The following is an 11,436-nucleotide window of genomic DNA, read 5'->3' on the forward strand; positions in this document are numbered from 1 at the left end:
AATCAATATTGTGCGACTGTGTAATTATATCAAACTATACATTGTTGAAAGGATGCATTATAAAATCATAAAACTGAAAACAGTTTGGTATAGCTTGAGGAAAAAAAACGTCATAGTAAAAATGAAATTTAAGCATTAAATATTTAAAATGTATCAAAGGAAAAACTTTTTATAGCTGATATTTATATCTCTGCAATCTCAATCTGTTGTGGTCAACAACATGAGAGAAGGATAGTTTGCAAATGACAAAATGTGTTAATATCAGCCTGGAATGGTTTCCACCAAAAAGGAAATAGCTCTTTAAATATATATAAAGAGATGTATCCAAATCACATACATCAACAGAAAAATGCCTTGATTTTAAATGGATGGCATGAATAAATGAAAAGAAAGACAAAATACATCTTGGCAGCAGTTTTCTGAGTCTGCTTTAGGGCTTCTGAGTTCATTTGGTTATTTGATTAAAAAATCTACGTTGTGTAATGGAATAGCCATTTATATGAAGAATATGTCCTTGCATTGCTTCTAAGGTCATGATTGAGAAGGCATTGTATTTGCATATCAACATGAATAGTATCAAAATAATTGAAGTTTTCAGTCAGCCTGATTGACCCATTTGTATAATAGCATACATTTCATTATCCGTGCTGGATGAAATGTTGATACAATGTTTATTTTTTTTATTATTATTATTATGTATCATCATTGATTGCAAGTGTTTGGAGGGGCAGAAAAAAGTAGCCAGCATTATGTCCAAGGTGACAATAGGTTATCAAGTTTCAATTCAAAATTCAAATTCCTGCAGTAACAAGGACATTATTTTTGTTTCCATGATGCCACAAACCTTTAGACAAAAATATTGTTCCTGGATAGAACTTTAGTTAAATATGAGCATGTACGTGTTTTAAAAAACCTCCAACAGAATTACATCAGTACCAGTCAAAGGAGTTCAAAGACAAAAACATTAAAAACATTCTGGGTCGGGGTGCTAGACTTTTGAGAGAACAACCAGTTTTTCCATCAGAAGTTGATGTCTTTCATTACCAAAAAAATTGCTATGACCATTTTTGCAGCATATCTGATTGGTTGTGCCTCGCAGCCACTTTCTGTGCCAAATAATGGTAAAGTTAATTACAGCAGCATAGGGTGTGAAATGGGGTCATATTCCTTGAAGCTTTATTTGTGGATAAATCTAATAGGGAGGAAAATGTCCAAAGGAAATTAAATCTGATTGAATTAGCACAGTGTTGGTAATTTCAATGACAATATCATTTGGTTCAGAATTGAAAGCAAAATTGTAATTGGAATTTAGCCTGAAATTATTTGCTTAAGCTATGTTGTTTTATTTACCCAGAATTAAGGCCATTCCAATTATATCATGCTTATACTAATTTGGGAACGAAACTAGAATTCATCAAGTCTATAAGATTTGTATCACATTTCAATGGAAGGCATTTGTAACTTACTAAACAAGATTGTACTAAAATAAGCAAACTACTGTGCAGCAAGTCCTGGCTTTCAAAGGAGTATTCCTCCACTTGTTTTTCAAAAGGGGCTTTGGCAAGTGGACCGGTAACCTTCAGCTGCAATGGATGTTGCCTTTACTGCCTTTACTTACTCGTCATGTGACCGTTTCAAAAGCTCTCTCCCGATCAATGGCATTGACCTATCAGGACGGGGTTCTCTCTGCAGAGTTCAAAAGTGCACTTTAAAAAGGGAAAAAGAAGTCGCCTAGGATCTACCAGACCAAGACAACGTAACAAGAAGACAACAGTCCAGTGGCAGAACTTTCCTGTAAGTGTGAGGTCATATGCATCCTACTTTCAGTTACATCGGAACAGCTCTGTGGTTGTAGGTGCCGGCCGCAGTCAGGACGCTTAAATAGCGCAGCAACCGCGACGAATCTGACCTTCCCTGTGCAGGTCAGATTCATTTAATATATAAGAGTGGATTGAGAGGATTCTGTCGGGCTGAACACAGTGAGCAATTATCTTGTCTAAACACACAGATAATGATACTGGGCTTTAGCCTGAAAATCTCATAACAAAAATGAGCTGTAGGGACTGAATCTGTGTTTATGCTCTAAAATGCACCTCTTAAACAAAGCCTGTTTAGACGTGCTAGCTGGGAGAGTGGCTGAAGGTGGCTGAATGCTAAGAGCACCCCTCAGCCCTCAGCTCATAATCACATTGTAATGGTGTGTTTTACGTTTTCCTAGTGAAGCACAGACCCAGGTCTGTTCACTGTACCCATCTGTGTTCTGTAGTCCTATTTTTTAATTTTTATTTAATTATCAAAGGGCAGCAGTGTGACTGAGCGGGTAGCGCTGCTGCCTCACTGCTGGCTTTGGGATTTGAACCTCCCTTTGCCGTGCATTTTAGATTCAGATTTTTATCTATTTAACAGACATGTTTGTCCAAATCGATGTACAAGTGAGTATCAGAGAGTTGGGTCAGCGATTGGGCTTAAGGGCAATGCTGAAGGGCCCAAGGGCCCTCACTCAGCTGGGTATGGGATTTGAAGTCCACAATTTGGACATGGGCAGGGATTCCAATCGCACTACGCTACCAGATTTCATCCCAGGGATCCCACTTCTGTTCTGTATTTCACAGCAGAGGCTTCAGGTTTATTCAAGTTTATGGAAACACTGCCACCTTGTCATCAGGGACAAAACTCATCACTGTCATTTTGGATAAAGCCGACCTAGGTCACGGGGCTATGGGGGGGGGGATTTCTGACTGCCCTCCCTGCACCTTAAAGCTCTACCACAGTGCTGAGCTCAGCAGCACTTTTTGCCACCACTCAAACCAGGCATTTGTCTGGGCTCCCACGGGTGTGGGGCCCTCTATTGGCCACAAGCAGTCACTATTCTGGGGGGGGTCCCAAAATGAGTATTTGAGTGGGGCCCCAGAAACAGCAAACCTGATTGGCAGCCCTTGGGGGTCACCCGGGGGGGGGGGGGTGCAACCCAACCACAGTCACATCAAGGGCATCCGAAGAGCTACAATTCATTTATGCTACATGGAGGGCAAACTTAACGCCACACACACTCCTTTGTCTGGGTGTTTCTGCAGCACCGGCGCCTCAGAAAAGCCCAAGTAGCGCATCCTGCTGTTGCATTATCCGGCGCAGCCCATGCCGCCACTCCCCGCCGAACCCCCTTCGTTAGGCCGCCGCCTTCTCCCTGGTAGTTGCGAACAGATGGAGAAAACGTGTCTGTAACGAGTTATTTTTCTCTCTCCCTGTCTCTCTCTCTCTTTCACCGTTTCTTAAGAGCAGCCTCCAGCGTGTAGCAGCATGGGGCTAATAAATGCAGTAAGATTCTGTGCAAATTGTAAGGTAATGAGGCCAGTCTGCCATGCTTGTTGCCATAGCAGGAGAACCAGGGAAAATTATGAGTCTTATTTCTTTCCGTCAGAAAATAGCAGCACCATAAAAAAAAACAGAGAAACAGCAAAGTTTCGTCGGTGCCTGATGTGTGAGATTTAACAACATAATGGACGCGTAGAGGGCAATGCGGTCGTGCTTCTGAGCCATCCATCCATCCATCCATCCATTTTCCAAAATCACTTATCCTATTCAGGGTCGCAGGGGGTCCAGAGCCTTTACCGGAGGCTACAGGAGCAAGGCAGGGGACAACCCAGGACATTTATCCAACCCATCGCCTCGGCTTCTGTGGTCGACAAAGCATATGTTGGGTTTGTTATTTGTTGTAGTGCCTGGTCACCGGTATAAGATCCAAGTCCACCAAGATATTCATCAGGAAGCTGCAGGGGTACAGGGGCATGCTAGCCAGTGCTGAAGGCGTGCAGAATCCATGTCTTTAATCCAGAAGGACAGAGATCAGAATCTTATCTCCCAAGAAGCCCTGCAATGCTAGTACATCATAATTCACCCCACCTGCATAATTGTTATTTTATTTTTAAGGGCAAGATTGTAGATTATGACGTCTCGATCAGCAATAATATATATAAAAAAAAAAAACAGCTGCAAAACCCAGAAGAACGCCCCGTACGACATGATTAACATCAACTTGGGGTTGCGTGTTTGATGCATTGTAATACATCCTATTCCCACTGGACGCTGCTTGCATTACATTAATGAGGGGCTCTATGATTGGGCAGCTGCGTTCACATTTGTGCTGAATGGGGTGGGTATTTATTTCTTTATTTTAGTTGGATAAATGGTCATGGACGCACCATCACCACGAGACTGCGGGATCCCCACGCAACTCCTCCAGCTCCCTGGCGACCAACTTCTGATGGATCGTGATGGCGGCACTTTTTAATTTTCTAAGTATAAAAAAGAATCTGCGTGACCTCTGTGTCCTCCCTCCTGTCACCGGAAAGCATTATTTTAGTCATTAGCATGAAGGAACGACATGTAATTTAAAATATTAACTACATTAATCTTTGCCAGTTGGTTTTGGTTTCCTGAACGCTTATTAAAGTGGATTTACACTTCTTTCAATAATTCACAATATACCCCCAAGAGCTGTCATCTGGGTGTTTACTACCCTTTCATTCAACGTAAAAAAAAGTTCAACAGTACAATGATTTAACCTAAAAAGTAACTAAACATGCAGAAAGTCAAAGTATTTAAAATGCGGGTTGAGGGTACGAGCTTTTTCTGAGAATGTGCTCTTTCTGTCTCATTGCTTACCTCTCCTCTCCTGGAATTTAATTCAGGGTCCATCAAGTTAGGAATCTATATCTGCTTTGCTATGTGCCCAGCCCTGTGCCCTGTGATGGACTGGCATCCCGTCCAGGGTGTCCCCTGCCCTGTGCCCTGTGGTGGACTGGCATCCCGTCCAGGGTGTCCCCTGCCCTGTGCCCTGTGATGGACTGGCATCCCGTCCAGGGTGTCCCCAGCCCTGTGCCCTGTGATGGACTGGCATCCCGTCCAGGGTGTACCCTGCCCTGTGCCCTGTGATGGACTGGCATCCCGTCCAGGGTGTCCCCTGCCCTGTGCCCTGTGATGGACTGGCATCCCGTCCAGGGTGTCCCCTGCCCTGTGCCCTGTGATGGACTGGCATCCCGTCCAGGGTGTCCCCTGCCCTGTGCCCTGTGATGGACTGGCATCCCATCAAGGGTGTGTCAGGGTCAGCTCCTGTTGTCCTACTCTGTGTCCCTTCCCCGTTTGCCACCCCCTCCCACCCAGCCTGCCTAGCCACCCACCAAACGGCCCACACCAACAGTGCATTAGCCCTGCTGCTAACTTCCCCACCTAATCCACGTAAATCTACTCAAGTGCCCGGCGAATCAAGGACTTCCCAGGGACACTGGGGGATGTTTCGGGTAACAAAAATATAAATAAACTCACAGCGTACACTTTCCTCATCCCTCCCTCACAGGGGTCCTATTAGATTTGCGTGACATTGTTGTCCTGTGACATCTTAGGTGCACTTAGGAGAGACCTTTTCCAAAAGTCCACCCTGGACACATTTTGAAGTTAGATCTCTAGCACCCGCTAGCCATGGTAATCACTGCTGATAGGTCGGCAAACTCAGCCGGGAGAGGAATGCCTCTACCCAGGGAGGAGGCTCCAATCTCCTCCGGAGGCAGGGGCTGCGCTTGTGTTTCCCGTGCTGCCAAACAATAAGCTAGTGTACTGAGTCATGCAGGCCACCCCTACAGCACCCAGAGGCAGACACCTGGCAGAGGAGTTGCAAATGGGGCGGGCCTTATGGGGCGGGCCTTATGGGGCGGAGTGGCCAGGACCTGCCTGCTTGTGTGCTCATGCCGCTGTCAGGCCTCCCCTTCGGATGACACAGTTGATTTATTTACTGCATGCTGTTTTTTGTTTTAAGAGGCCTTTTCCAGAAGAGCATTATTAACCCATGCCCAGAAGCTGATCATGTGATCTGTGCAGACATGTCCCGGGATCCTGAGCCGGCATTCAGCACGCCTACGCCACTTTGCATGAACACAGCCCCATTTAACGAGCGGCCGCATCCCACCGGTCCCTCGGACCCCATCAGAGCAATGAAACATACAGGTGAGGGAGGGGGGCGTTGCCGGAAAATCCAGAAGGCAAACAGAAAGGGGAAGCACTCTGTGGCAGATTGGCTTTGTGTGAACATCTGCTCCGCAAGGTGATGTAAACCACAAGCTCGAACCAGGGGCACAAGGAAAGACGTCATGACCAGGAATGTGACTGCCATCCTGCTCTCATCATGTCCCCCCTCCCCAACTCCAAAAGCCCACCAAGGCTTGACAGGTACAGCGGGGAAAATAAGTATTGAACGCGTCAACATTTTTCTCAGTAAAAATATTTCTAAAGGATCTATTGACATGAAATTTACACCAGATGTCGGTAACAACCCAAGTAATCCACACATACAAAGAAATCAAAACAAATAAGTACATAGATTAAGTTATGTGAAATAAAGCAAAATGACACAGGGAATAAGCATTGAATACGCTTACTGAAATTTATTTAATACTTAGTAGAAAAGCCTTTGTTGGTAATGACAGCTTTAAGACGCCTCCTGTATAGAGAAACTAGTCGCATGCATTGCTCAGGTGTGATTTTGGCCTATTCTTCCACACATACTGTCTTCAGATCTTGATGTTTATAGGGCCTCTCCTATGAACTCTGATCTTTAGTTCTTTCCATAGATTTTCAACTGGATTCAAGTCTTGTGATTGATTGGGCCATTCTAGCAGCTTTATTTTCTTTCTCTGAAACCGATTGAGAGCTTCCTTGGCTGCGTGTTTGGGATCATTGCCTTGCTGAAATGTCCACCCTTGTTTCATCTTCGGGACCCTGAATGTCTCGCTACATTTCTCCATTCATCCTTCCTTCAATTATATGAAGTCTACTAGTACCTTATGCTGAAAAACAGCCCCACACCATGATGTTCCCACCCCCAAACTTCACTGTCGGAATGGTGTTTTTGGGGTGATGTGCAGTGACATTTCTCCTCCAAACATGGTGTGCTATAACATACAATGAGTTTAATTTTATCTCATCTGACCGGACTATATTCTTCCAGCATTTCATTGGTTCGTCCAGATGTTGTGCGGCAAACTTTAAACAAGCTTCAATATGCTTTTTCTTCAGCAGTGGAGTCTTGCACGGTGAGCATGCATAGAGGCCATGGCGGTTGAGTGCATTACTTATTGTTTTCCTTGAAACAACTGCACCTGCTAATTCCAGGTCTTTCTGAAGCTCCCCGCAAGTGGTCCTTGGCTCTTCTGATCATTCTTTTGACTCCTCTGTCTGAAATCTTGCGAGGAGCACCTGGTCGTGGCCGGTTAATGGTGAACTGATGTTCTTTCCACTTCCAGATTATGGCCCCAATGGTGCTCACTGGAACATCCAGAAGTTTAGAAATACGTCTGTGACCGATGCCATCAGCATGTTTTGCAGCAATCAGGTTGCGAAGGTCTTGAGTGAGCTCTTTGGTTTTATGCATCATGAAATGCTTCTTGTGTGACACCTTGGTAATGAGAAACCTTTTTATAAGCCATCAATTAGGACTAAACCAGCTGATATTAATTTGCAGTTATAGGGGGCAGGATTTCTTTCTAAATACTGACAGATTTCAGCTGGTTTCTTGGCTTTCCGTGCCTTTTTGCACCTCCTGTTCTTCATGTGTTCAATGCTTATTCCCTGTGTCATTTCACTTTATTTCACATAACTTAATCTATGTACTTATTTGTTTTGATTTCTTTGTATGTGTGGATTACTTGGGTTGTTCCCGACATCTGGTGTAAATTTCATGTCAATAGATCCTTTAGAAATATTTTTGCTGAGAAAAATGTTGACGTGTTCAATACTTATTTTCCCCGCTGTATAATCCGGGCAGGAGCAGCGATTGCACACGGGGGTGGGAGGGGGGTTTGTGGTAATGAAATCCTCACCGTCATTTAGATAACAAGGATCGTAGAAGCTTCCAGCCAAGAGACAAACACAATCACCTCTACAACCTTTCGAACCTGAAATTTTGCGTTGCTAACTTATACTCTGACCTCAATAACGGGAACCATTCCTAGATAAGCTGGCCTGACCATTTAATTATAAAGTCATCCACAACATTGATATTTGTTTCCCTTTGTTTATAAGGCCTGCAAGCAGAGGCCTGTATTTTCTGAAGAATAAACGCAAAAAAAGGATTTATGTCAATTAGCATCACTGCACTGTGTATCGTCACCTGAGCAATTTCACTTACCCTAGAAAGGGAGTGTCTACAAATACCAGGGCAGTGAATGAATTCAGGAATGCTGAGACTGTAAACTGCTCATTCCCAGGCAATTTGGTTTGCAAATCGGGGGGGGGGCACTCAGAGGTATCGCGTATCCTCGAGTTTGCATAATACCCCCATTCAAAAAAAGGTAGGCTGGCTTCTGTTCCTGAACACTGATGGGCCCTTGTGTCACTGCGAATGGGCCGAAAACAAATAGGGGTTTCACATTCCTGAGCACGGAGCGCCGCACCAGCATCCCGGAGCAAGACGGGGAGGATCTCAGAGAGTTGTGCTTGTCTAGTTCAGGGGGGGGGGGCGGGTGCCAATGACAGGCAGTATTTCAATAATTGATTGTGGGCTGCAGGAGGGGAAGGGGCCAGGCATTGATTGCAGGCTTTCACTTTGACACGGAAACCTCTGACACTGAGACCTGGGACAAACAGGGCCAGCTTGTCTCTACTTACATTCCTTAAAAGAAAAGTATTACCTTTATAGCCAATTTCCAAATGATTCCCATATTTCCATAGATGAAAATCTTATGCATATGTTTTAAACTAAGGGCAGTACTGTGGCCTCAACCGCCAGGGTCTGGGGACCGAATCCTGTCCCCATTGTCTGGGGGAGGAGTTTGCATATGCTTACCTATAGTGTGTTGGCATGAGCGTGCGTGTGCCCTGTGATGGACTGGCATCTCATCCATGGTGTCCATTGCCTAGTGCCCTGTGATGGATTGGCATCCGGCCCAGTTTGTCCCATGCCTTGTTTCCTGTGATGGACTGGCATCCCATCCAATGTGTTTCATGCCCTGTGCCCTGTGACAGACTGGCAACTCATCCATGGTGTTCGTTGCCTTGTGCCCTGTGATGGACTGGCATCCCGTCCAGGGTGTCCCCTGCCCTGTGCCCTGTGATGGATTTCATTAGGTGAATTAGGTGTCATTAGACACTTTTCTCCAAATACAATCCAGGGGCCTCATTTCTCAACGTTGTGTACGTACAAAAAGTGGCCCGAAATGTGCATGCACAACTTTTTATGCAATATGCCATATTTATCAAAGAAAATTTAAAAGAGCATTATTAACGCATGCCCAGTACGCATTAAAAAAATGCGTACATTTACGGAAACACAGTTGCTGGAGAATCAACCCCCGCCGTCACGTGAAAAATCTAAAAACATGAACTGGTATGTATTTTTATTTTAAATTTAGTAATTACATTTATTTTGTTCTGCTGGGATTCCGTTTATTTGTGTACTTTTTTTGTACATTTTTTTGGGGGGGTCTGGAATTTATTTCAGTGCAGCGGCAGTGTGTTGCCATTCAACACCTTTTCAGATTCAGCTTCAGCTTCATTATCATTGCTCTAAACCAGGGGTGGGCAATCTTATCCGCAAAGGGCCGGGGTGTATGCAGCTTTTTGGGATAACCTGTAGTTCAGCTGTTCAAACCCAGGTGTGAGGACTCTTCAGCCAATCAGTCCTCTAATTAGTAATCTAATTAGGCAGTTGCAGCAAAAATCCAAAAGTGCAAAATAGTGCAAAAGTGCAAGGAACAGCTGTGCAATATATACACAAGTGATAAATAAATCATTACGTGCGCTTGATTTGATAAATCCGTTTTTTGTGTGCGTACAGATTTTTTTCTTTTGGCGCGTATGCTTTTGTTCACGATGAATTTTAAGCAAAGTTTGATAAATGAGGCCCCAGGATTTTTCAGCTAAAGGGTGCATTTTTATTTATTTTGTGCCCATGCGCTCTCTGCCGAAATCAACATACTGGTTACAGAAGCAGTACAGCTGCAGGTGATCATTATCACCATCATCATGTGACTCTTTGTAGTGATTCTGAGACGCTTTATAAATATAGGCGAGGCCGACAGTGAGGAGCAGGGCTGAGGTGGGGCTCCCGGAGTGGCCACTAAGCAGCGGGACCAGCAGCGGAGAGGCCACCCATTTCCTGGCAGGTATTCAGCTGTCTGATGCTGCCCGACTCCCCGAGCCCTGGGGGGTTCCTTACACTCTGAGCCCTTCTGCCGAAGTGCGACCTAAAGATAGATCCTGGAGTGGCTGGCAGACAGTGGCTCTCCAGCGTCTGGGAATTAGGAAATTGGACATTACGGAAGCCTGCGGTTTCTGGACGTCTGAGAGAGAGCGAGAGAGAGAAAGCGCTAAATTTAAGACATTAACAAAGATTGTTTTGTTAGTTTTTCTGTAAAAAAAAATATTTTGAAATAGGCCAGACTTAACTAAGTTTTATTTAGTAGTAAATAGAACAATACATATTTACCTATATACAGTATTTACCACACATTCAGTTGAGTGCTGAAGTGTGTCAGATACGATTCACCTCCAGCAGATACAAACTCCACAGCTGCGTCTCACCCATGGTGCTCTTTTCAGACGTGGCAAGTATTCAGCATGCAGCTAAATGCCGTTTTTTTTCACAGAAATAAGAAGATTAAAATACCCTCAGCTTGCACAAAAGTAGTGTTCCTGTAATTAAGAGACTCACAAAAGAAAACCATTATGTAAAACCTGAAAATACTTTTCTGGCTGATTTTCACTCTTTCCTGTTTCCTTCCTCCTTCCTTGTCTTTCTTTTTTCATTCTATTTTTTTTATAAAGCTCAGAGGAAACCAATTTGATGGCGTGTCCTTCGAACGTAATTAGAAGGATTTCTATTGGAGAAATACATAATTAATGACAAGTCTACAGTCTTTTTACAAGAACAGAGACTTCATCCTTTCAGCTTTGAATCCCCCACCGCCCTCACCTCGACAGCGTCGGTATTCCCTGCATATTAAATTCAGGCCACATCTTTGGCAGCCTGTCTGCAGGCTGGCTAAATGAAATTTGTGCCGTTGCCTTTATTTTTGTTGCATTTCAATAACTGATTAGTCTCCTATGACCTGGGTTTCACGCCAGAGTTAGCAATTCCATCTGACAGCTGACTGGTTCATCCTGAAGTCAAATATGCGCTTTGCTCTTACGGGTCTCTATCTGCACAGTCACTTAGCAAAAGGGGGGGGGGGAGGTGAGGTGGGGGCAGACAGATGGGTATGGAGAAGGAGAAGGGAGGAAGAAAGTGAATTCAAAAATATGGAAAAATTATTCACGGCACTGCTGTGGCAACACTGGGGTTCTCATAACACATGGGCTGCAATATCAGGCAAATTTAGCAGGAAAAAAGTAGCAGAATAACCAACATAGTGTGTAGTGAGGCGGTTTACACAGGAATCAAACACAGCA

This window comes from Paramormyrops kingsleyae, chromosome 6, assembly GCF_048594095.1.
Source record: "Paramormyrops kingsleyae isolate MSU_618 chromosome 6, PKINGS_0.4, whole genome shotgun sequence".
Taxonomy (NCBI): Eukaryota; Metazoa; Chordata; class Actinopteri; order Osteoglossiformes; family Mormyridae; genus Paramormyrops; species Paramormyrops kingsleyae.